We start from the raw sequence: 25107 nt of genomic DNA, 5'->3' as shown, positions 1-25107 counted from the left end.
GACCCATCACCACATCTTGCTCCAACCGAGAGCACACGAAGGATTTAAATCAATCCTCAAACACCTCGAACGAGAGGTGTACCACAAATTACACAACTACACTCTCGCAATCATCCAATTGCTATAGCTTGTCAACTTCACCTAGTCACTCATGTACTTAAGGGTTTCATCTCGGTACCCTAAGTACAATGTAACCACAACACAATCGGAGTCGAACAACACGCTAGTAGGTATGAAAGAGGCACCTAATTTCGCGTCACGTAGACTCCTTTACCAACATACATCGAGATTCAAAACACTCGATCTCAAGGGTTCCAACCACCCGACGAACCTCACGGTTCACCAATCTCAACACAAAAGTGTACATGCGCTTATCAACTGAACACCAAAACCCATTTCCATGGTTTGGTAGAAACATTTCCCAAATACTAAGGAATGCTTGGTTACACCAAGTCTTACGCCCTTCGTCCAAACATCAATCATTACCATAGGGTACTTCCATTAGGAACGTCAACGTTAACAATAACATGCACAACACAATGCAATAACAAATCCGAACTTAAACGCCACATAAATAAATATTCAAATGACATATTTATTAAAATGAAACGTACCTCAACGTCTCCTTGCGGCATTCGCCGCCAACTCGGGACAATCCGGCTTACGATGCCCCTCCTTATGACAATAGTAGCACATCCCGTCATCACTTCTCGGCATTGTGCACTCCCATAACTTGTGGCCCCTAACACCACAATTGAAACATCTAGGTGCACGAGAATCCATCGTGCCTTTTTCCACATTACCCGTACTCGCACTTGCACCCTTATTTTTCTTACTCAGGGCGCCGTACGAATCAACCCTTCTCTTACTTGAAGGTTCACACATCTTTGATCACGTATACGACTCGAAACCTCTAGCCAAGTCGAATAACAAGCGATCATTCCCCAAATACTCCGGGCAAAAACGAGCCTTCGCCATAAAGGTCGTCTTGAGAGTATTCAAATCCATAGATCCTTGTTGCAAATTTCGCAACTCATTACGTATTTCCGACAAATCGGCTGAAGTCCGGAACTCCTCGAAGAATTCCTTCTTAAACCCGTCCCACGATAACCCCATAAACGGTTCACCACCGACAAGATCAATCTTACCATCCAACCAATCCTTTGCCCTACCCCGCAACAAACTAGTAGCGAGTCTTGTCCTCTTCTCAGGAGGGCATTCAATAGTACGAAAACACCCTTCAACATCGGAAATCCATGTGGTGCTAACCAAAGGATCCGGTTTCCCATCATACATCGGATGTTTAGTTCTCATGAAGCTCTAAAGACAATGCTCCATTTCACCACTAGTTCGAAATTCGGAATACCTCCTATCCATTTCTTCTCGAAATGCACTCATTTGCTCCGCAACGGCGGCCACAACTCTAGAGTTAAACTCCTCGTCATTCGTCTCGATCTCATTTCGCGTCGTCATTCTAAAGAATGCAAAGCGATTAGTCCACGAATGTATAAAACAACACGCATAACACCGCCCCATCTTGCTCGACACTCGTGGTACATCACTTGTTAAACACGATTTGCACCCGTAATAAGGTTTGCAAGTCCTTATTACGCACACACATCGTATCCCCTCGTTAGTACAACGACCATCTTGCTCGATGATATTCGCAACGCAACATAAACACAAACATAACACAATCGTATATTAATAATATCCACGTATTAATATACACGTTAGTCCACCTATCAATTAAGGCACTAACCAAATTCCCATTCCGACCCGTAATCCTACAAGTCCCGCAGCAAATAAGCACACACAAAAGTCTAAGTCTAGGCACCTATCTCAAGTCACCTAAATCCCTTAGACCATGCTCTGATAAAACTTGTAACGACCCAACCCGTTAACCATCCGAAACGTGCCACAAAAAAAAATTTCTGAAACAGTTGATCTGGACGGCGTCCAAAAGCTTGGACGGCGTCCAGCTCTTAAGACTGGGACGGTGTCCAGACATCTGGGACGGCGTCCAGATGTACTAAAACATTCTGATCAGTTTTTCGAACTCACGCGGGCGAAAACCCGCTTCCCGACACTTCTAAACCAAAACACTTTCACAATATATTACAATAGTTTAAACTAAGAGTTTTTCACAATAAAAACCGAGTTTTACGACACCGGACCCACATCGACCCAAAATACCATAAGTGACTATTTCGACCCATTAGTTTATACAAAAACATAGACCGAGCATGGGATTGGGGACACGCTACCCAATCCTAATCAAATCCAAAAGCAAGTCTTCTAAAGCAACTACGCAAGTCCACTAGTCCCCGCGCTTACCCGAGCGACCGCATCCGTGCAATCTATAAAAATGTAAACAACGAGAGGGTAAGCTAACGCTTAGTGAGTGAAAATATACTACATACATATATATGTATAAAATGGACACGCCACAATAATAATCAAATAGCGCATATCGAAGCATCCAAGTATAAGGCAAGCTAAACCTAGCATACCGTACGTTCACTAAGCACAAGCTAACAACACCAACAATATAGTAAGTTCGCAAACAACGTTGCGAACAATGCCAATAAGCTACAACCAGAAGGTTAGCTACATCACGTCAATACAACATTATACGTATACAATATATATATAACAACGCGTAAAACTCCCAAGGTTAACCATAACGCTATGGTGCTACCGTCTCGTGGTTCACACCATACGCAATTGAGTCATACTCTTTTATAGTGCTACCGGCTCGTGGTTCACACTCGATGCTACCGGCTAGTGGTTCACATCAATTATTTTATAGTGCTACCGGCTCGTGGTTCACACTCGATGCTACCGGCTCGTGGTTCACATCAATTATTTTATAGTGCTACCGGCTCGTGGTTCACACTCGATGCTACCGGCTCGTGGTTCACATCAATTATTTTATAGTGCTACCGGCTCGTGGTTCACACTCGATGCTACCGGCTCGTGGTTCACATCAATTATTTTATAGTGCTACCGGCTCGTGGTTCACACTCGATGCTACCAGCTCGTGGTCATATCAATTATTTTATAGTGCTACCGGCTCGTGGTTCACACTCGATCACACACACACATTATGGCACTACCGGCTCGATGGTTCATACCATAACATTCACAAATAAATACGCCATATACACATACGTATAATTATTCCACTCACAATACTACCCTTCGCCATTGGGGTTATATCTAAGTCCGCATCACAATATTAACCCTTCGCCATCGGGGTTATATAATCCACATCATACCGCGTGTGATAATGTACACACAAATTGTGTACCCCGCCAAAGGTGGCCAACCAAAACGCACAACCGTGCCAATTGGACCTATACACAAGTCCATCAAATCTACCTATATGTGAAGTGAGCTCTATAACCAAGAAACACTTCACCCCGACCCGCACCCATCCTACACATACATATGCACATAGGATATTAACACTCACCTCGTCGTCTTGATGAATGCTTCCGAATAATCCGCAACGCGCCAATGGAAAGTACCTATTCCATTATCACAAATACAATAACACGATTAGGGTTGACTTACAAACCAACCCATATGACACTTAGTGCAATTTCGACCCAAATGCACTTCCAAGTACAAACCGCGCCCAAAACTAACCAATAATCACTAACACGAGTGAAAATGGTCCTAACACACCAATTAAACCCGAACACAAGTGTTAAACACGTGTCATACCCATTTTGACACCAAAACCCTAATTTGACCCATTTCAAAATTAGGCAACCAAACACACCCAAAAGTGTTCCAACACTTCCATAATCACTAAACCTAGTGATTAAACTCACCATCAAACCCTAAACAAGGCCAAATCATCAACCGACCCAAAACCCGCCAAGTGACAAGAACAACAAGTCACCATAAACCCATTTCATCATCTAAAAGGGTTTCATAACAAACTAACTCAAAACCCTAACTTGAATATCAAATTTAACAAATGAAATTCGGAGTTTGAGCTTACCAATACCACCACAACGTAGCTAGGAGCGAGATGAACAACTTTAGAACCCGAGCTTTTGCGAGAATCCGACTCCTTCTTCTCCAAATCAACCTCTCTCTCTCTAAAACCCTTGCTCTCTCACTAAAAATGGTTGAGAGGTGTTTGTTGGTGAAGATAGGGTTGAATGAGTTCAACCTTTGCCCATTTGTGGCTTAAAACCGGCCACCATGTGAAAAGACCAACATACCCCTCTAAAAATCTTGAAATCCCACAGCTGGCCCGACAGACACATGGGAAGGCGTCCCAAATTCTTGGACGGCGTCCCGTCCTTCTTTGCTGGACGGCGTCCCGAAGTTTTGGACGGCGTCCCGAATAACTAAAATGTCAGAAACAGAAATAGGGTCTTACATGGATATCTTGTTATGTATATGTATATGTTATTATATAAGGATAGATAGATGAGGTAGTGGACAACGAATGAAAACAAAACAATATCCATCAAATTGATAAATCATCAAAAGTAATTTGTAGCGCAGTGAATTAATTGAAACTTTTAAAACAGTAAAATTCAATCAACTAACGAATTCAATGGATTGTGAATATAAATATATATTATAATAGTATTAATAATAATAAACGTGTATCCAAATAAATATCTTACCGATAGTTTTATTAGATTATTAATTCGTACCCGTTGATAATTATTGGCGGATAAAAGTACGTAGAAAAAACCCATTTTTTTATATATAATTATTTCGATCATTATTTGTTAAAACCCATTCTTAAAAGTTGATCAATTAATAGTGCTCAATTCTAAGTAAAATATATGGAGTGCTAAAGCTCATCCTAAGGTATTTAAATTTGTTTAATCACAATCGAATATCAAACGAGTGTTAATGTCGTTTACTAAATAAATTCTAAACCATATAAATATTCAATATACTTTTTATATATATATGTTTAGGTTCATTTTAATAATAAATTTTATTATATCTTATATTATTTTATTTTATAAAATTAATTCTGATAACTAAATAATATAATATTTCAAATTATATTGTGAATTATTTTTATATATATATATTTTTAAATACATACATATCTATTTACAATTTGTTGTTCGTGAATCGTCGGGAACAGTCGAAGGCCAAATGAATATATGAAACGGTTCAAAAATTTTGAGACTCAACATTACAGACTTTGCTTATCGTGTCGGAATCAAATAAAGATTAAGTTTAAATTTGGTCAGAAATTTCCAGGTCGTCACAGTACCTACCCGTTAAAGAAATTTTGTCCCGAAATTTGAGTGAGGTCGTCACGACTAACAATAAAAATATTTTCATAATGAATCTGAGTTGATAATTAGAGTTTATCACCATTGAGTAATATGAATAAGACATTTTGATTACTTGAAGAGTACGAATGAAGCTATCACTAAATAGTGAAATGAGAAAGACAAGTTTCATCATAACTTTTGACTAGTCATGGTTGAATTCCGGAATTTAAGGAATTTCAAAGAAAATCTTCGTTATCTATATAAGATTTAATTCGTCAGTGATTAAGGAAATTAAGATCTCTTTAATTAAATGCTGTCATCTGCCACGATTGCTCTGTCGAATGTTTCCATTATAAATTTATCTCTTCCGTTTTATTATTCTCACCATTCTTATACTTTCTTCCTTAATCCATACTTCTAAATATTGTAAAAATGCTTAATCCAGTACTGATCCTTGTCCTTCTTCTGACAATTACTTATGTCTTCCTCCTTTTTCATCTACCTCCGGAGGAATCTGTTAACTTCTACTATTACCTTGGGGTTATAGTGTTTTTCATTCTCTCGTGTCTTTATGTTGCTATCCGCATTGATATACAAGGTTTGTAACTTATGTGTTTGTGATCGGCTTTATATTTTCCTTTATATTTCGGAGCTCCATGCTCTTGTTTTCTCTTCCCGATTCTAAATCAAGCGATTAATGGTCAAGAATTCGTAGATATGGAGTTTCGAATGATTATAATGTTCTAAGCAGGAAGGAACGTAATAGCACAATTTGATTTGGTAAATTACCAGAATTACGGAAGATAGAACTATCAAGAATATATGTTCTTGATATGTTCAGAGGTTTAAGTAGAATGAAAGAGTTATGTAACATGGTACATGATGAGGGCATGATCTGTGAACCATCATCACATTCCATTAGAAATTCAGCATGACTACCTGTAATATAATCACGTTGGCCGGGCGTCATTATATTATACTAACTCATGCTTCAATTCCCAACACTTCTCCAGAATTCATTCCTAATTTATACTTAGATTTTACAGAAGTTTCCAATATAATGTAATACAGAAAGCACGAAAAGGTATATAATTTCGAACGAGAATATTTATGAAAATATCCTCAGAAATATCGAAGATATTTATGATGATATTTTGGAATTTCTAAATTCGAAGGTTGATGAAGAAAGATTTTTCACAAGATTTAACATAACTTCGGAGCAAGATATTCTCTAAAGATTTCATCGGATCCAGAATTACCTGGATTCTTTGAATATAGGGTTTGGTCCTTGTATTTGTCTTTGGTCTCCTTCATGATTTGCTCAATCCGTTTTTCAGTACCAAACATTCTATCGAGCGTTCCTAACAGTCTATTCTTTATTATCAAACTTTTGGCCATTTAGACCATCTACAATTTTACTGTTTCCTCTGCATTTAACGCTACCATATCTGAATCGTCGGTTATCAAACCGAGGTGGTTTCAAGAGAATTGTGTTTTTTAGATGATTAAACGCTGATGGTAATATGGTGTAATGTAAAAGGTTCTCAGGTAACAATAAAAGAGCACGCATATATATCAAGGTTATAATAAGGTTGTTTCAGATGAAAAGTCGAAGTTGACTTGCTGGAGCTGTGACAAAATTTGCTACTTTGAAAGGGATTACCAAATTATTTTGGGTAATAATAACATTATAGGAATTAGCACAGCTACGTGTTAAACGTTTACTCAGTTTCTGAGAGATATTCAGGTGCATAACTATATGCATCAATCTTTTCTTCCGTAGATGAAATGCGGTTGGTTCATCCTCTCGATTGAGGTGTCTTCAAGAATCATGAAAGGTTTGAACTCAGATTGGAATTATCAAAATACAAATCAGGCTTAAGATGAAATCAATTTACAAAGGATGTTTAAGATGAAATCAAGTGGCAAACTTGAGGAATTATTTAATTGTAGTAGGTGTAACTTATTAACGATATTTTAAGTCAAAATGTTATAATTAATATTTCCTACTCTTTTAACACTTTTTATTGGTCCAAGGTTAGTAGTCCAATGTTAGGAGTCTAATAGTCCAATATATAATCTTAGAATTTAAAATATTTAAGATCAGAAGATGAAGAAGAAATTTTACGTGGTTAATTAATTGGTTACTAATCAATTTTATTTTATTCATTATTTTCTTCATTATGCCACTTGTCAAATCTTGACTTGAATTTTGATCGGCAGAAACTCGTATATGAAGTTGAATTGGAATGAAAATGGTTATTCTTTGATGAACGAATATGTATATCTGTGGTTGTATGTAGAATAGTAAATGACTTGTTGAATCGGATTTGAAGAATGTACAGTGTAATATATTAATGTGAAATCTAAATATTTCCAGGGTATTACCTACCCGTTAAAATATTCTCATCATTAATAATTTGTACAAAAGAATTTTTATTTACGATCTTTATGAAAATATACTTACATATATATTTTCTTCAGATGTAATCATGAATTTAATGACTCAATAAGATATTAATCTTATTTGATTTACCGTTAGAACGAGAATATATAATCTTTAAGACTTTAGAGATTACATAATCGTCATGTAGAACGAAGATACTCGATGTAGATTGATATGTAGAACAAAGAGAAAGTAGATAGAACGATAGATAGAACGAAGATTATGCTCACGGTACAGATGGTGATGCCGAGGCTGGTGATGTGGATGTTGCTGTCGGTGGTACAAGTGCTGTTAGTGCTGAGGTTGGTGATGATGTTGGTGTAATAAGTATAGCTTGTAAATCACGCACCATTCTTGTCAGGGTTTCTATCCTACCCTTTATCATTTCTATCCACCCACTCATCTGATTCGATAGATCTTGATTATCAATTCGAAGTTCCCTAACTTCTTCTAATATTCCCCTTCGATTGGTATTCAGAAGTAGAGGTTGAATATTTTCTGAGATTGCAGTAACGCGACCTTCGAGGCGGAATATTTTGGCAAGAAGGGTGAAAACAGTGTTGCGCATAGGTTCACCGATGAGTACATCATTTTCTCCGATGTTAGAAGGTAAGTTTGGTTCACGGTAAGGTTCGCCTTCTTCGTTTCTCCATCGAGTGAGTAAGTCTCAGACCCACCCCCATCTCCTCCAGAAATAAAAATAGCTAAATGGTGGAGACACTTCGGGTTCATTGAATTCGGAGTCTACTTCAATATACGTTTCGAAATTGCTTCCGGAACTAATTGAATCTAAGCTAGGTGTAGGATCCATCTCTCATGATCAGTTAAAGGATTTTGATAAGAAATGATTTTCGGATATCGAAGGATATTCTAATTATATATAGAATATCTATACATACTTCCAAAGATCCCGTGAATTACGGAGGAAATTAAGGAAACGTGTCAGACAAGATTTAATGTGATGGGATATGAATTTGCCTGTACATCATCTATGCAATAATTGCAATAAGACGTGTCGAAACTGAAAATGATAGGTAGATATTTTTCGACAAAGAACGGTAAGCAAAACTTTTGACATGCGGACCAGGTTCAAGTCCAGACTTATTAATGTATCTTAACAACTACTAGGTCGAAGTCCAGACTCATTAATGCATCCTAACAACTACTAGTTAGACACACTAATGCAAGACCTGGTTCGCTACGACCACCGCTCTGATACTAACTGTAGAGACCCGTCCTAATCCATCTGGATGAATACATTACATTTTGTTACATCGCGAGGTACTTGACCTCTATATGATACATTTTACAAACATTGCATTCGTTTTTAAAAATTCAAACTTTCATTACATCGAAAGTTGAAGGCATGCATACCATTTCATAATATATCAAACTATAATTGACTTAGTAATAATCTTGATGAACTCAACGACTCGAATGCAACGTCTTTTGAAATATGTCATGAATGACTCCAAGTAATATCTCTAAAATGAGCAAATGCACAGCGGAAGATTTCTTTCATACCTTAGAATAAGCATGCTTTCAAGTGTCAACCAAAAGGTTGGTGAGTTCATTAGTTTATCATAATCATTGATTTCATCATTTTAATAGACCACGAGATTTCATATATTGACACGCGTAACTCGTGAATTAAAATTCATTCATATGGTGAACACCTGGTAACCGACCTTAACATGATGCATATAGAATATCCCCATCATTCCGAGACTCACATAGGACATGATAAATCGAAGTACTAAAGCAGTTCAAATTCTCTGACTGAGGCGTGTTAGTGCCCATAGATCTATCTTTAGGATTCTCGTCAATTGGTGGCAATTATAATAAACACCAATTCTTTGGCTACCAAGCTAAAAAGGGGCATATTCGGTTTGATAATCCAACTATAGAATGTAGTTTCGATCACTTGTGTGTATTTCGTAAAGCATTTATAAAAGCAGTGCTTGTATTCTCAGTCTCAAAAATATATATTGCAAAAGCATTTAAAAAGGGAGCAAATGAAACTCACACTATAATATTTTGTAGTAAAAATATTCATACGACGGAACTGAGCAATGCAAGGTTGGCCTCGGATTCACGAACCTATATCATTTATATATATATTAACACATATAATTGTAATCGAACAAATTTATATATTATTAATGATATAATTGTTATTTTAGTAGATTGTATGTTTCATAAATAACTAATTTAAATATTTCTATTTTATGTACTTTAAATAAATAATTAGTATTTATTACAAAACGTTAATATAGATATGTTATATGTATTAACTATAGTGTTATATAATTAAAAATCGTTTGATAAAATAATATTAATAATAATAAATAAAAAGTTGTATTATTTTATAATAATAATATTAGTAAATATACGTAATAACGATAATAATAATAATTATGATACTAAAAATAATAATAATACTTATAATGATAATAATATTGATAATAATAATAAAAATAATAATAATAATAATAGTAATAGTAATAATGATAATGATAATAATAATAATAATAATAATAATAATAATAATAATAATAATAATAATAATAATAATAATAATAATAATAATAATAATAATCATGGTAATAGAAATACTACCTCAATGAAGTCTTCTACTGTCAGCATCATCAGCACCACCAGCATAACCAATACCGCCAGTAACATCCACATCGCAAGCCTCAATACCACAAGCTTCAGCAGCATCACCAGCAGTTACCGGCAGTATCATCAGCATCAACAATATCATCAGCACCACCATCACCGTCAGTACTGTCAGCATCATCAGCACTAGCAGCACCTATAACATTACAAGTTCCGCCAGTTCAAGAATCGCCGTGGACGTCATCATTGATCAACAACGAGTATTTTGTATCAAAGAGTTATGAAGTATTAACTCATTCTTCTGAAGAAATTATATATATATATATATATATATATATATATATATATATATATATATATATATATATATATATATATATTATATATATGAATGCTGAAACTATAAAAATCTTTCGTACTAAGCTATTGAATATGAATTGAAAAAGGGTAGATACTACTCAGTTAAATTCATATTACTAATATGCTATGATGTACATCCTTCGTTAACAACCTAACCATCGTAACTACAATCTTTGATTCAATTAGATGAATTCGGTTTCACAACAAACCAAGTGTATCATTCAATAACATGTTTGATTTTACACTTTCATCTTCAATGTACTCGAAACTTACTGGAAAACAACATTCGTATCTTGTGAATTTAGCAAGAGTTCTTTGAGCATCAGCATAATTCACTAAGGAAATATCTATAAGAATAAATATTGAAGTATTGATTACATTAGCGAAATACTCCACGAAGATTATGTAATCTCTAATGTTTTAGAGATTATTCTTTACTAATCCAAGCCGAAAATCAAATGAGCTTAATATGATATTAACTCATTAAATCTGTATTACATCTGAATAAAATATACATACATATATTTTCATAAAGACTGTAATGAAAAATTCTTGTTCAAAATATTATTTGTGACATTTTTTTTAACGGGTAGGTAATACTCGAGAGATATATAAATGCACAATTAATATATTACATTCTTCGATTCTAATTCAGTAAATCATCAACTATACTCCCTATTTTCACAACAGTATACCTTCTTTTATAAGAAATCAAAACAACCATACTCATTCAAATTCAATCACCTATTCTGATTTTTGAAATCTCAGAATGCAACTCGAGATATAAGCAAAACCATCACTCTTAGATCCTTACATTTTTTCAAAGCTATACTTTGACTTCAAAACTGTGATAGAACATCACTTTTAATTGTAACACTCAAAAGGATACGAGAATCAATCGAGATTTATGAAGAATTTATCCTTTGGATATTGACAATGATAAGCTGCATTTAAAACGCTTCGAAATTTCAGAAGACACTTCAAATAAGGAACAATCGAGATGATGATCCAATCACACATTACCCGAAGTCTTGTACCTGAAAAACTCTCGAACCCAAAGTCATAGTTTAACACGTACTCGCGTTGAATTCTTTAGCATTTATTAGCAAAAACAACCTTACGATTCTTTTCAAAGTAGCCAGTTTTGTCACAGCTCCAACAAGTCAACTTCGACTTTTCAGTAAAACTAATTTTATTATAACTTCGATAGATACGCTGCCCTTTCACCATCATTACTGGGGAACCTTTCATATCTCACCACATTAGCAGTAAACTTATCAACAACTTCATTAACCTTCGACTTAAACCTCTCCGAAAAGTCACTATACTTATTCATTGAAACTCCATCTCTTACTCATCCGCATCTTGCAACAAGAATTGCCATACCAATTACTAAAAATCAGCAATCAGTATTTTGAAATCTACCAGCATTTCTACTTCAATAGTTATATATACATATAACGTCTATCTCCTAAACTTGCACACTTCGAATGTGAAGTTTCTGAAAAATATCTCAAACTGTGAATTAGTTCTCGAAATGCTAATGAAGCAGCAGAAACTGTAAACGAATTTAACAGTCAAAAGTTTGATGACAAAGAATAATGTGTTGGTAAAGCCCAGAAAAAGAGAAGAGTTGGTACTGAACAATGGATTGAGCAGACTGTGAAGGAGACCAAGGACAAATACAAGGACCAAAGTCCGTATTTAAAGAATCTTGATGATTCTGTTTCTGACGAAGTCATTAACGAATACCTTGCTCCTGACTCTAAACCTAAGCGGACCTTATTCTTCATCATCATCATCCTATCTTAAATATTACAAGATATCTTCGTATCTCTCATTATACATTTTCTCCATATTTCTGGAGATATTTTCACAACTATTCTTATCTGAGATCATTTATCTCTCCATAATATCTGCAACATAAAAGAAATTGTGTTGGTTTCTAAACTCTGAAAAATTCAAATATGAATGTTTTGAAGTAGTGTTAGGAACTGAAGCATGAGTTAGTATAATATAATGACACTTGATCAACGTGATTATATTACAGTAATTCATGCAGAGTTTCTAATGGAACGTGATGATTCACAGAACATACCGTCATCATGTGCCATTTACACGACTCTTACATTCTACCAAATCTCCAAACATATTAAGAACATATCTTCTTGATAGTTCTATCTTTCCGGATATTCTGGTAATTTGCCAAATCAAGATCGTACCATTACGATTTCCTTCTTAGAACATTAACTATGTTCATCCAAAACTTCATACCTACTAATTCTGGACCATTATTCGCTTGACTTAAAGCCGGGAAGAGACAACAAAAGTATGAAACTCCGAAATGTAAGGGAGAATATAAAGTCCAATAACAACACATAAATTACAAACCGTGTATATCAATGTTTATCGCAACATAAAGACACGGGAGAATTAAAAACACTATAACCCCAAGGGCGAAGTAGAAGAAAACAGATTCCTCCGGTGGAAGTTGGAAAAGGAGAATGATTGTTGCGATAGTAAGGATAAGGACAAGGATTAGAAATGGATTAAGCATTTTTGCAATCTTTTGAAATTGGAATTGAGTATAGAAGTGGTAAAAACTAATGGAATGGAAAAGGTAAATATATAAGGGAAATATCAGACGTAGTAATCGGGACAGATCATCGCATTTAATTAAAGAGATCCTAATTTCCTTAAATCTCGAAGAAACAGATCTTATAGATTTCCAAGATTTTTTTTTTTTGAATCCCTTGAATTCCGGAATTCAACCATGACTACGTCAAAAATTATGACGAAACTTATTTTCCTCATTCCACTATTTTGTGATAGCTTCACTCATACGCTTCGAGTAATCGGATCATTTTATCCATATTACTCTATGGTAATAAAATCCTATCTATCAACACATATCCGTCATGAAAACATTTTTATGGTTAGCCATGACGACCTCGATCAAATTTCGGGACGAAATTTCTTTAACGGGTAGGTACTGTGACGACCCGGAAATTTCCGACCAAATTTAAACCTATCCTTTATATGTTTCCGACACGATAAGCATAATTTGTAATGTTGAATCTCAAAAAGTTTGAAACTACATTCATGTAATCAATTACCCTTTGACCGTGTTCGACGATTCACGAACAATTATGTGTATATAGATATGTATATATAATTTATAATATTAACTAAAAACATTAACAGAGTATTAGATATATGATACTTTACATGAACGTATTTGTTTCGATATATTTATCGACAGAATTAAGAGATAATATCAAATGATTGAATTATCAGATACATTATGATATGATTACGGGCCAATGTTATGAGGTCCACTGTGATTTAAGAAATCTATTCTTTTTGACAATATTCGAAAAATGGTAAAGTGATCTATAAGTAAGAACGTGGAATGTAAATAACTTAGATGTTGGATATCGACAAGTTAAGTAACTCGACATTTTTCATTAAGATGATTTCATACGTTTATTAAACCTTTGGACTTTATCTCATGCTTCACCAACAGACTGTAATTTAAAAACTTGAAACCTATTATGAATATATATAATTCTACTTTTCTAAAATGTTTTATGATATAACGATTTAAATTAATATTAAATATATTTATACGCGCATTATACGTACATAGTTTTATACTTTTACTATACTTTAACTTTACTTTTACTTTACTTTTAATTTACTTTTACTTTACTTTAACTTTAATAATTCACTTTAATAATTCACTTTAATAATTCACTTTAATAATTCACTTTAATAATTCATACTTTAATAATTCATTTTAATAATTCATACTTTAATAATTCACTTTAATAATTCATACTTTAATAATTCACTTTAATAATTCATACTTCAATAATTCACTTTAATAATTCAAAAATCTATTATAAATAGAATTCAATAGGTTTCATTATTTCATAGAAACTTGAAAATATATTTCTCTAAACTCTCTCAATCGAATTACACATATATATTTATTTAGTATTATTTCAAGATATTATTAGTATACATAAAATACTACGACGGAGTTATATTCAGACGATTTCAAAATAAGTTTTCAAACGGGATAGAGCTAAGGAAATTATGGGTTATAGCTATGGAGGTTATGGGTATTGTTCGAGGGTATTGCACGTGAGGTCAACCTAACGTTTATCATTTTCGTTGCGTCTACGTACTTTCCTGCAATATTGAATCACAATATTGATACGTGAGCATTCATATCTTATCTTTTATATATTAATAGTGTATCCCTGACTAGTGCTCGAGTATATATGATTATGCATGTTTGTATGTTTAGTTTCGTCGTTAAATAGTTTATGATAAATCACGAATTTGATACATATGCTACTGAGATAAGGTATATGATATGCATGTCGTTGAAAAGCTAAATAAAAATTAATAACTTTTCATTTAGAAATCGTGTGGGTTCGATGAACGGATTAAAAGATATGGTCAACTGAATTATTATTAATTTTAATATTATTATTAAAACGATTATTATAATTGTTATCAGTTGATATTATTAATAAAATTATCTTTATTACTAAAAAATAATATTTTTATTGAAACTATCATTTTATTATTTTTATCATTATTATTATTATCAATATTATTTTATCAAATAAATATGCGTACAAAGATATTTTTACCACACGTAATATAATTACATTAATAATACATACCACTATATTTTTATGATATTAAGTGAATTTTATAAATTTTATTACTTGAGATATATAAAAGTATATTTTTATCATATATGAATTTAAATATAAATTTTTATTTATTAATAAATGACTTGTATTATTTAGTTTAATAAGATCTGATAAATATATTTAAATATATAAAACGACTATATATAAGTTATATAATAAACATGTATAGATTTTGGAAGTCTTTTTGGGTCAAGTTGACTTTTGTTGACTTTTGCATGTCGGTCTCGAGCATTAGGATTGTGATACACTACGACTTAACCTAAATTGTTAGACAGATATTGACCAACATATAAATATATATACTTAATATAGGTTCGTGAATCTGAGACAAACCCTGCACTTGTTCAGTACCGTCATATACATAATTGCTACGAAATACAGTATTGTGAGTTTCATTACTCCCTTTTTATATATATTTTTGGGCTGAGAATACATGCACTGTTTTATAACTATTTTACGAAATGGACACAAGTACTAAAAATATATTCTACGTTGAGTTGTACCACTTTACATATTTTTCCTAATAGCTTGGTAACTACCATTTACATGCGGTATTGTAAAAGCGAATCCTGTTGATAGATCTATCGTGCCTGACAACCCCAACCGGACTGGACGACCAGTATTCAACGGTTGCACAGTACTTCGTTTCAGTTACTACACTTGGTACAGTGTAGTGAGATTTCATAATAAAGGGAATATGCGACGTTGATTAAAAGTTAAGTATGGTTACCAAGTGCTCAACCACTTAGAATATTTTTATTAAAACGTTTATGTATATGAAATCTTGTGGTCTATTACTATTACGGAAATGATTGATTATGATAAACTAATGAACTCACCAACCTTTTGGTTGACACTTTAAAGCATGTTTATTCTCAGGTATTAAAGAAATCTTCCGCTGTGCATTAGCTCATTTTAAGGATATTACTTGGAGTCATTCATGACATACTTTGAAAGACGTTGCATTCGAGTCGTTGAGTTCATCAAGATTAATATTAAGTCAATTATAGTTGGATGTAATATGAAATGGTATGCATGCCGTCAATTTTAGATGTAAAGAAAGTTTGTCTTTTAAAAACGAATGCAATGTTTGTAAAACGTATCATATAGAGGTCAAATACCTCGCGATGTAATCAACTATTGTGAATCGTTTATAATGTATATGAACGGGTCCTTTCATAGATAATGGTGATGATGGTTTTGTTTACGGCCTAAATCAACAATAGCAATGATGAATTATATACAGTGATCGATAGGTGAATGAGGAAGATGATCGATCAATAGTAATTGCGAACGGTAATAAGTTGTAGTTGAATACAAGAGTTACGGTTTGTTGATGTACTCGGTAATAAAAATATAACCATTGATTGGTTATAGCAGTAAGGTGAGATTGGTGTTCGGTTGAACAAGGGAACAATAGCAGTAATCTTTATAACTGGATTTTTTTATGGATTTGTTTAGGAAGGCTAGAAACGAGATCGTAACAAGAGGCATCGAGAAGACATGCATGATTTTAGTTGATAATGATGATGGGTTTAACAAGGTGATGGTTATAGGTCGAACTAAAATAGGAGGGCGAGAGTGAGTAGGAACGGATACATGTGAGGTAATAGAGTGAAGAAGAACAGCTCACTTCTTTGTTAATGGTGGTTTTGATGAACGATAGTAAGGTGATGTGATTGTAGAGTGCAGAATGTTGTAGTTCATACTCGATATATGTGTTGTATTTTGGTTGATCATGATCGGACACGAGACAGGAGGCTGTAATAGCTCAAGGTGCTCGATGGTGAGGTTATGGAGGTGATTAATCGAGTAATAGAAAGTCCGAACGTGATGGTTGTTAAATTCTCTAATCACATGTATGTAAGTATATGTTATATATAGATAAAGTAAGCATAGATAGTGGAAGATAGATAGTGATGTAATTTGTGATTGAAACGTATAACAAAAAGGATCGAATAACTAAAGTGGTGGGGTGTGAACCGAATAGAGACAGAGAAATTATGGTGAGGGTGGTTTTTGGATATCTTGTTATGTATATGTATATGTTATTATATAAGGATAGATAGATGAGGTAGTGAACAATGAATGAAAACAAAACAATATCCATCAAATTGATAAATCATCAAAAGTAATTTGTAGCGCAGTGAATTAATTGAAAGTTTTAAAACAGTAAAATTCAATCAACTAACGAATTCAATGGATTGTGAATATAAATATATATTATAATAATATTAATAATAATAAACGTGTATCCAAATAAATATCTTAGCGACAGTTTTATTAGATTATTAATTCGTACCCGTTGATAATTATTGGCGGATAAAAGTACGTAGAAAAATCCCATATTTTTTTTATATAATTATTTCGATCATTATTTGTTAAAAACCATTCTTAAAAGTTGATCGATTAATAGTGCTCAATTCTAAGTAAAATATATGGAGTGCTAAAGCTTATCCTAAGGTATTTAAATTTGTTTAATCACAATCGAATATCAAACGAGTGTTACCGTCATTTACTAAATAAATTCTAAACCATATAAATATTCAATATACTTTATATATATATATATGTTTAGGTTCATTTTAATAATAAATTTTATTATATCTTATATTATTTTATTTTATAAAATTAATTCTGATAACTAAATAATATAATATTTCAAATTATATTGTGAATTATTTTTATATATATATCTATTTTTAAATACATACATATCTATTTACAATTTGTTGTTCGTGAATCGTCGGGAACGGTCGAAGGCCAAATGAATATATGAAATAGTTCAAAAATTTTGAGACTCAACATTACAGACTTTGCTTATCGTGTCGGAATCAAATATAGATTAAGTTTAAATTTGGTCGGAAATTTCCGGGTCGTGACAGAAAGATGGGAGCGTCACAGGCAGTAACTGTATAATATTATAATTATAATGCATGTTTAGTGATGCATGGACAAAATTAGCTGTATAAGGATCACTAACCATTAACAAAACAACAACTCATAATGTAAACACTTTATGTAAAATTCTTTTATAAATATAGAATTATGAGTGTTGTAAACCTCTTTTTACATAATAAGGAATTAATTATGAAAAATATTTAACAATGCTCCAAATATTTTAGATATTTTGTAACCTCTAATATAACATGAGAGTATCGCGACCCGTAATAATCATATATGCTCGTAAATGTGAAATATTACCTACTAATATGAGTAAGAAGCGTGTCCATCGATGGGTCATGAGTGGGTCACGACTCACGAGTATGCACTATCCATTGTAGGTGAAACGAAATCTGATAATTTATGAGACACATTTGACTAGTCAAGGATATATGTTTACAATAAGTAAGGAAATTGATGAATTGACCCTTTTCGAGGGTATAAAAAAAATTTCCTATTTAAAAGGAGTTGCGAAATACTCGTTACATTGAATGTTACACGTAACACACAATTATCATAAATATTTTGTAGTGGTTGAAACGAGGAAGGGGTCACGCGGGTTGCGCCGAAGAATATTTGCTAAAAGGCAAAAAGGATTGAAAAAATAGAAGAACAAAAAAACAAATTGAAGTGGCTAAAAAATCCAGTATTTCCCTATCAACATGACGCCAATTATACGAGTATTATACTATTATTCACTTATGTTTGTTCTTATAATAACCACTTAAATATTATATTATATTATAATATTATTATTATTATTATTATTATTACTATTATAATTGACAACATTGATCTCACTGTAGACTCCAATTTTTTATTCAAAAAGGGCACTTTCGTCATTTTGCATCCTAGGGTTTCATATTCCTTCTACGCACTTCTAACCTCATTTCCATTCTGAAAGGCTATTTACATTTTTCCTTCTACACTCTTTTTTTTTTTGAACGGCAATTTTATTAATAAAAAAACCCAAAGTACAATGACACCTATACAATGATACACATAATGATACCGAGCTAGAATCCTATGTGTACAACAATGAAGTATAGAGTTAAACTAGTGAAATGACCCGTGAAATTACGAGTTTGTTTAAACGAAACAGTTTAATGATATGTTTTAGGTATTGAGTGAACGTAAATGCTAAAGTTATTTAGTTTAATGACCCGTGGAACCACAGAGTCCGACTAAGAAACTCGTCAGCTGAACATTTCATCAGACACCTAAAATGCATATTAAACAATCCACATCCAATCATAAGAGATAATTTAAACGAAACAGTTTAATGATATGTTTTAGGTATTGAGTGAACGTAAATGCTAAAGTTATTTAGTTTAATGACTCGTGGAACCACAAAGTCCGACTAAGAAACTCGTCAGCTGAACATTTCATCAGACACCTAAAATGCATATTAAACAATCCACATCCAATCATAAGAGATAGTATTGTTTGTCATTTTATTTTAAAAATGTAAAGTAAAATATAAATTTAAAATTGGTTTCTGTCTGTCTAGCTTTTATACCTTCTCGTACTCAATTCAAAATAATTAATTAAAATAATTCAAAATTATTTAATTTTAATAATTAAAATAATTATTAATAAGATTTAATAATAATAATAATTAATTAATAAGATTTAATTTTAATTTAAAATTATTTAGATTAATGACATTACGCACCATGTTTAAATTTTTTTCTTTTTCTTTTTGATTTTTTCTTAACAAAGGAATTAGTCTAATAATGACATATCATTATAGCATTTTAATATTAACTATAGACTAGCTTAAGACCCTTCGTCAATAAAATTATCAAATATAATAAATTATGTGTTAGCTTATGTAAAAATTTACCACAAATTCTGTATAATAAACAAATGAAGGCAAAGAGTCTAGTTAAACAAAATATGAGATATAAATGAAGTATAATACAAACATTAAATATAAGTAAAGTTTAACTGCGTAAAAAAAAAAAATTGGTAACACTAAGTTGCATATATTGGTGTACTATTATTTTATGAAGTGGACTATTGATTTGTAGCTAAGTATGTCTGTGACGACTTTCTCATAAATCATTTAGTGCGACAATGCGTTTGAAGTAGTTATTTAGTATTAGTGTTAATACTGAAGCAACTTGTTTTTCTTTCAATATCCTTCGCATATCCGTTAAACTCCTTTGACGCACTTTATCGGCCTACATAACAAACATAACAAAAGTTAGTATTTAACTATTTCATTGCAATCTATCATATTATCGATATAAAGTATATTTATTGGTTTACCTGTTCCATATTCGTTAAAATTCAAACATTTTCTTCTTTAAAATAATAAAAGCTTTTCTGATTCCAGAAGTACCAAGAAAGTGGGTTCATACAAACAAAAGGTAGACGTTAAATGGGGACCGGGTATTGAGTTTTCAAAAGTGTAAGTTTAATCGTATTTCTAACAATAGTCTACCTATATTATGGCATAAAAAATGGTGTTTCATAATGAACGAAGTTAAAAAAAAAAGTCTAGAGGATGATAAAAGACATGTTCTTGAACGCTCTCCTCTTCGTACTCTTGGTTGTGTTTTTTAAACTCAGCAACAGAGTTCTCGACCTCTTTCACAAGATCATCGATTGAAAACTGTAAAATCAAAGTTTTTTAGTAAACTGTCACAAGACACAAGTTGTGAAACTTGAAATCTTAAAGAATTAGTGAATCTGCAGATTTTCGCGTTTGAAAATGTCTCCAATTGCAAGATTCTGCTTGATTATACTTTCTATGTTTTCCCTTTGGTTTTCCAAGTAATCTCTTACAACCCTTGGACTTGAAAGCGATGCTAATTGCTCTTCATATAGTTTCATGTTTGCCTGCATGTGAATTAGATTAAAACACAAAGTATCACATATTTGACTTCTCAGGGTCAACAAAGCACTCTTTTTAACCACATTTACAACATAAATGTGTATTTGAACTTTATGTATTCTCAATTAGAATATGGACTGTCGACTTAGACTGATAAAATAACAATGGTATGCAATTAGACCTGTATTTCTAGAAGGCTGGCTCCATAAAGTTGTCTTCCTTCCAATTATCGAGTCGAGAAAACCAGAGATAACTCTATCTCCGTCTTCTATGTTAAAATGTAAACCTACAAATCCAAAAAACATGATGTTTGTTTAAGATAATGGTCAAAGGATGTAGGTTGACTTAAGTTGGTAGAAGAATACTTTTACTCTCTGCAGCAGCGACGTTTTTTGCTTCAGCTCCCTCTTGTTCGACTGTTATTGCTTATATATCCAGGACGATAACATCACCAATCTATATAAATTGTCTTCCGCTCTTTTATATTTGAAAAGTAAAAATATTTTATTGTGTATAGAGATGGCAAAATGAGTGGGTAGTGTGACGGGTCAAAACTTGTATTTGTAACGGGTCATAACTGGTATTTGTGACGTGTCAAAAAATTATAGCAACATTATTTAGTGTGCCAAGGTGCCATATATGATTACAAATTTAATATATTTCAATCTAATCTAACCTTTTACTATATAAACATGTAGGAGATCTTATGCATTGCTTAATGCACTTGGGGCAACTTGCAACCCACATAAATCTCAACTTTATTTTTACTTTACGCGTTAGAAATTCAAAAATGACCTGAATCATTCAATCGCATGTAAGTGCGTTACGATTTCCATCTATAAATTTGAGGGTTCTGCCCTTGCGGTTGCAAAATACATAGTCATACAGAAGATGATGTATATATAATGGAATAGTATATACTTTTTACGAAAAGTAAGATATAGTGTAAAAACAGATTGAGAGAACATTAAGTACCTGTAGTCCTCTATTTGTGACAATTCGCATTGTACTCGTATTTCTAGAAATGGTCTACCTGTAGTACAAACAAAAGGTAGACGATGTTAAAGGTGGTACTTTTGACCCACCTAAGAATTAAAGAGCAAATTTGGGTTACATCGCATTTCTAACATGCCGAAGGATAAAAGTTAAATGAATAGATGTTAGGCAGAAGCTTTAAAAGAAACATGTCACCAATCATTTTGTACTTTTAAAGCATATAGCCTCCTATACCGAACAATTAAAAAAACATAATAATATGAGGTCCAGGAACAACTTCGTTTGATGAAATGTTTATTCACACTCATAACCGCTTTAAAACCCCAAAATTCCTAGAGATAATAAGCCTTGAATTCTATTCACAATAAATTGACAAACTCAACCAGACACATGAAGCAATATATATAGAAAATAACAATCAAACCTCATCGCGAGTCTTGAAAATCTTATGTTTCTGTCGCGTGTCATTCAAGCCTTCCACCTTATAAACACAAATGCAGATCGATAGAAATGAGTGAATTAAGTCTCTTTCAAAAGGTCAATTCATTTCACCATATTAGACCCGCCCATTTTACCTCTTCCTAAAACCTGCTCCTGCCCATTTGATAAATTACTTGCCTATTAAACCCGCCAATTATACCAACAAAAAAAAAAAAAAAAGATTACACTACATTAAATAAATTACTCGTCTATTAGACCCGCCCATTTTACCTCGTTCACAAACCTGCTGCTGCCCATCAAACTATAAAAAAGATGTCACTCCTCTACTCATAAAACTGAAACGACCATGATAAAAATAAAGTAAAACAGAGAAGAAGAAGTGGTTACCCTTTTTAGGAGAGCACGGGAGAATGAACTGAACAGGCAATCCGAGAACACGTACTGGGTTACGTTCTAACTTCTAAGCCATCTACTAACGCCCGCTTTGATACCTCTTCCAAAGGCAGTAACATCTTTTGAGGGCAGTAAGGAATAAATGTGTGGAGTGGTTTGATTATAAGCTTATAATCAAATGGATAGATTAGATTAGGGGTAAGTGAGAGTAATTTTTCTGATCTAATGGCTGAGATTGAAAGTTGAATTTAAGGATATCTAAATTAGCACTTTACTATAAAGTATAGAAGGATTTATAAAACACTAAGAAGTGAAGAAACTGATATAAATCTTTGTTTCGCGCGCAGTAACATCATAGCGAAAAGGTCCTCTCTCCATTCGATCCTCCCACTGCTTTTTTGGAGAAACAATTCTAGTAAACAAATATCCAAATTTAATCCCAAAACAAAATTTCTGAGAATTTGTTATTACAATAATACAACAATTTAAATGGAATTACAAAACCAAACCAAAACCCTAATTGAAATGAATAGGTACTTTTTTTCTCTCTCTGGAATCAAGCCTATGAATATGCCCATCTGTTGATATATTAAGTCAGTGATATGCTCTAATCACTGTTTGATATCTTAACCCATAAAAAAGAGAAACCCACCAAATCTCAAAATTACTAAGAGAAACCCACCAAATAACAAAACCCTAACCCAAAATCACAGACGCGTAAACCATAAATAACAAATACTAACCTCAAAGTTTCAACTAACGATACTTCGCCTGAAATTGTAATTAGCCAAATGAAATTGTAATCTGCAAAAGTCATAACAAATACAACTGCACAAAAATAGCAGAACATGATTTTAGGGATTGATTTCTGAAGCTTGCATCTTGAGAAGCAGTCGATTGAAGCGAGTTATTTCAAGTACTGATATAGTTAATTTAACACAATACATCAAATTCGTTAAACTTGTAAATTGAAACAAAAAATAAGAAATACTAACTCGCGATTTGCAAATGAAGAGTATTCAACAGTTGAAATTACCTTGAGATAATGGCAGTGAAGCTGATGAAATGACCTTGTCCTAAATTAAGATGTTGCATTATCGTAGGCCAACCTTTGCTTATTAATCCCAGTTCACCTTGCATGGTAATTTGAACTTTGTATCAACAAGTTTGATTTTTTAATTTGGTTCACAAAATAATTTTCCAACAATAAAATTTCGTTTTAAAATTTGAAGCAAGAACCCAAAATTTAAAAGAACCCTAAATTTGTAATAGCAAAATTTGAAGCAAGAACCCTAAATTTGTAATAGCAAAATTTGTTGTTAATAACATGTGATTAGCTTTGAAACGAAAAGTAATAACTAACTAACCCGTAAATTGAGATTGAAGATGATTGAACAGAAGAAATTCCTGCATAAAAGCTGCTATAATTCGACTTTGCTGGTACCACGCGAGCAAATCAGTATGTTGTTGCGATTGATTGCAGGAGTCAATGACATGTTCCGATTGTTTGTAGGTGACGATTGTAGGTGGCGACTCAATCGTGGATTGAAGGTGTCGGCTATTTTTGTGTTCTGTATGTTTTTAATTCCCGTGTTTTAGTTGATGTGGGCACTATATGGGAAGGAAAATTGTATTAGTGTACTTTTTGAGTTATTAGGGGATGGTAATTTGTTTGATCCAATAATGGTTGAGATTAGAGGAAAAATTTAAATGCATCTTTTTTTACTTTATTATAATATAATGTATAGTAGGATAGGGATAGGGATAGGGATAGGGATAGGGATGAGGATGGATAGATAGAAGAGCATTGAGTTCTAAATGTACAATAGTTAAATATTTAAGTACTCCGTATGATTTAATTTATAAAACTAAACTAACGATTAATTAAAATTGAATTAGAAGAAAAGATAGTGGTGAACTTTGGAAATAAATCTGTAAAATTCAATGACCAAAATAGTGACTCCATATTAGTTTAAATGTAGATATGCATGGAAGTTGGCAGTTCATAGTTCGTAGACTTCGGCCTTAAATTTCGTCAAGGATTTATGATATTTTACTTAT

General features: G+C 32.7%; 2 long non-coding RNA genes across 2 annotated transcripts; both read right to left on the bottom strand.

The window, feature by feature from the left end:
- Positions 1-20338: 20338 nt before the first annotated feature.
- Positions 20339-21643, bottom strand: LOC139883666 (uncharacterized). The gene is made up of 3 exons (XR_011771856.1): positions 21582-21643; positions 21398-21502; positions 20339-21221 (listed from the first exon to the last, which is right to left on the bottom strand). It is a non-coding gene; the product is annotated as an uncharacterized lncRNA (long non-coding RNA).
- Positions 21644-22885: 1242 nt separating this feature from the next.
- On the bottom strand, positions 22886-24527 carry LOC139883659 (uncharacterized). The gene is made up of 3 exons (XR_011771855.1): positions 24414-24527; positions 24083-24179; positions 22886-23874 (listed from the first exon to the last, which is right to left on the bottom strand). It is a non-coding gene; the product is annotated as an uncharacterized lncRNA (long non-coding RNA).
- Between the last annotated feature and the right edge of the window lie 580 nt (positions 24528-25107).

Source organism: Rutidosis leptorrhynchoides, chromosome 1, assembly GCF_046630445.1.
Source record: "Rutidosis leptorrhynchoides isolate AG116_Rl617_1_P2 chromosome 1, CSIRO_AGI_Rlap_v1, whole genome shotgun sequence".
Lineage (NCBI taxonomy): Eukaryota > Viridiplantae > Streptophyta > Magnoliopsida > Asterales > Asteraceae > Rutidosis > Rutidosis leptorrhynchoides.
This window is presented reverse-complemented; position numbering and strand designations above follow the sequence as displayed.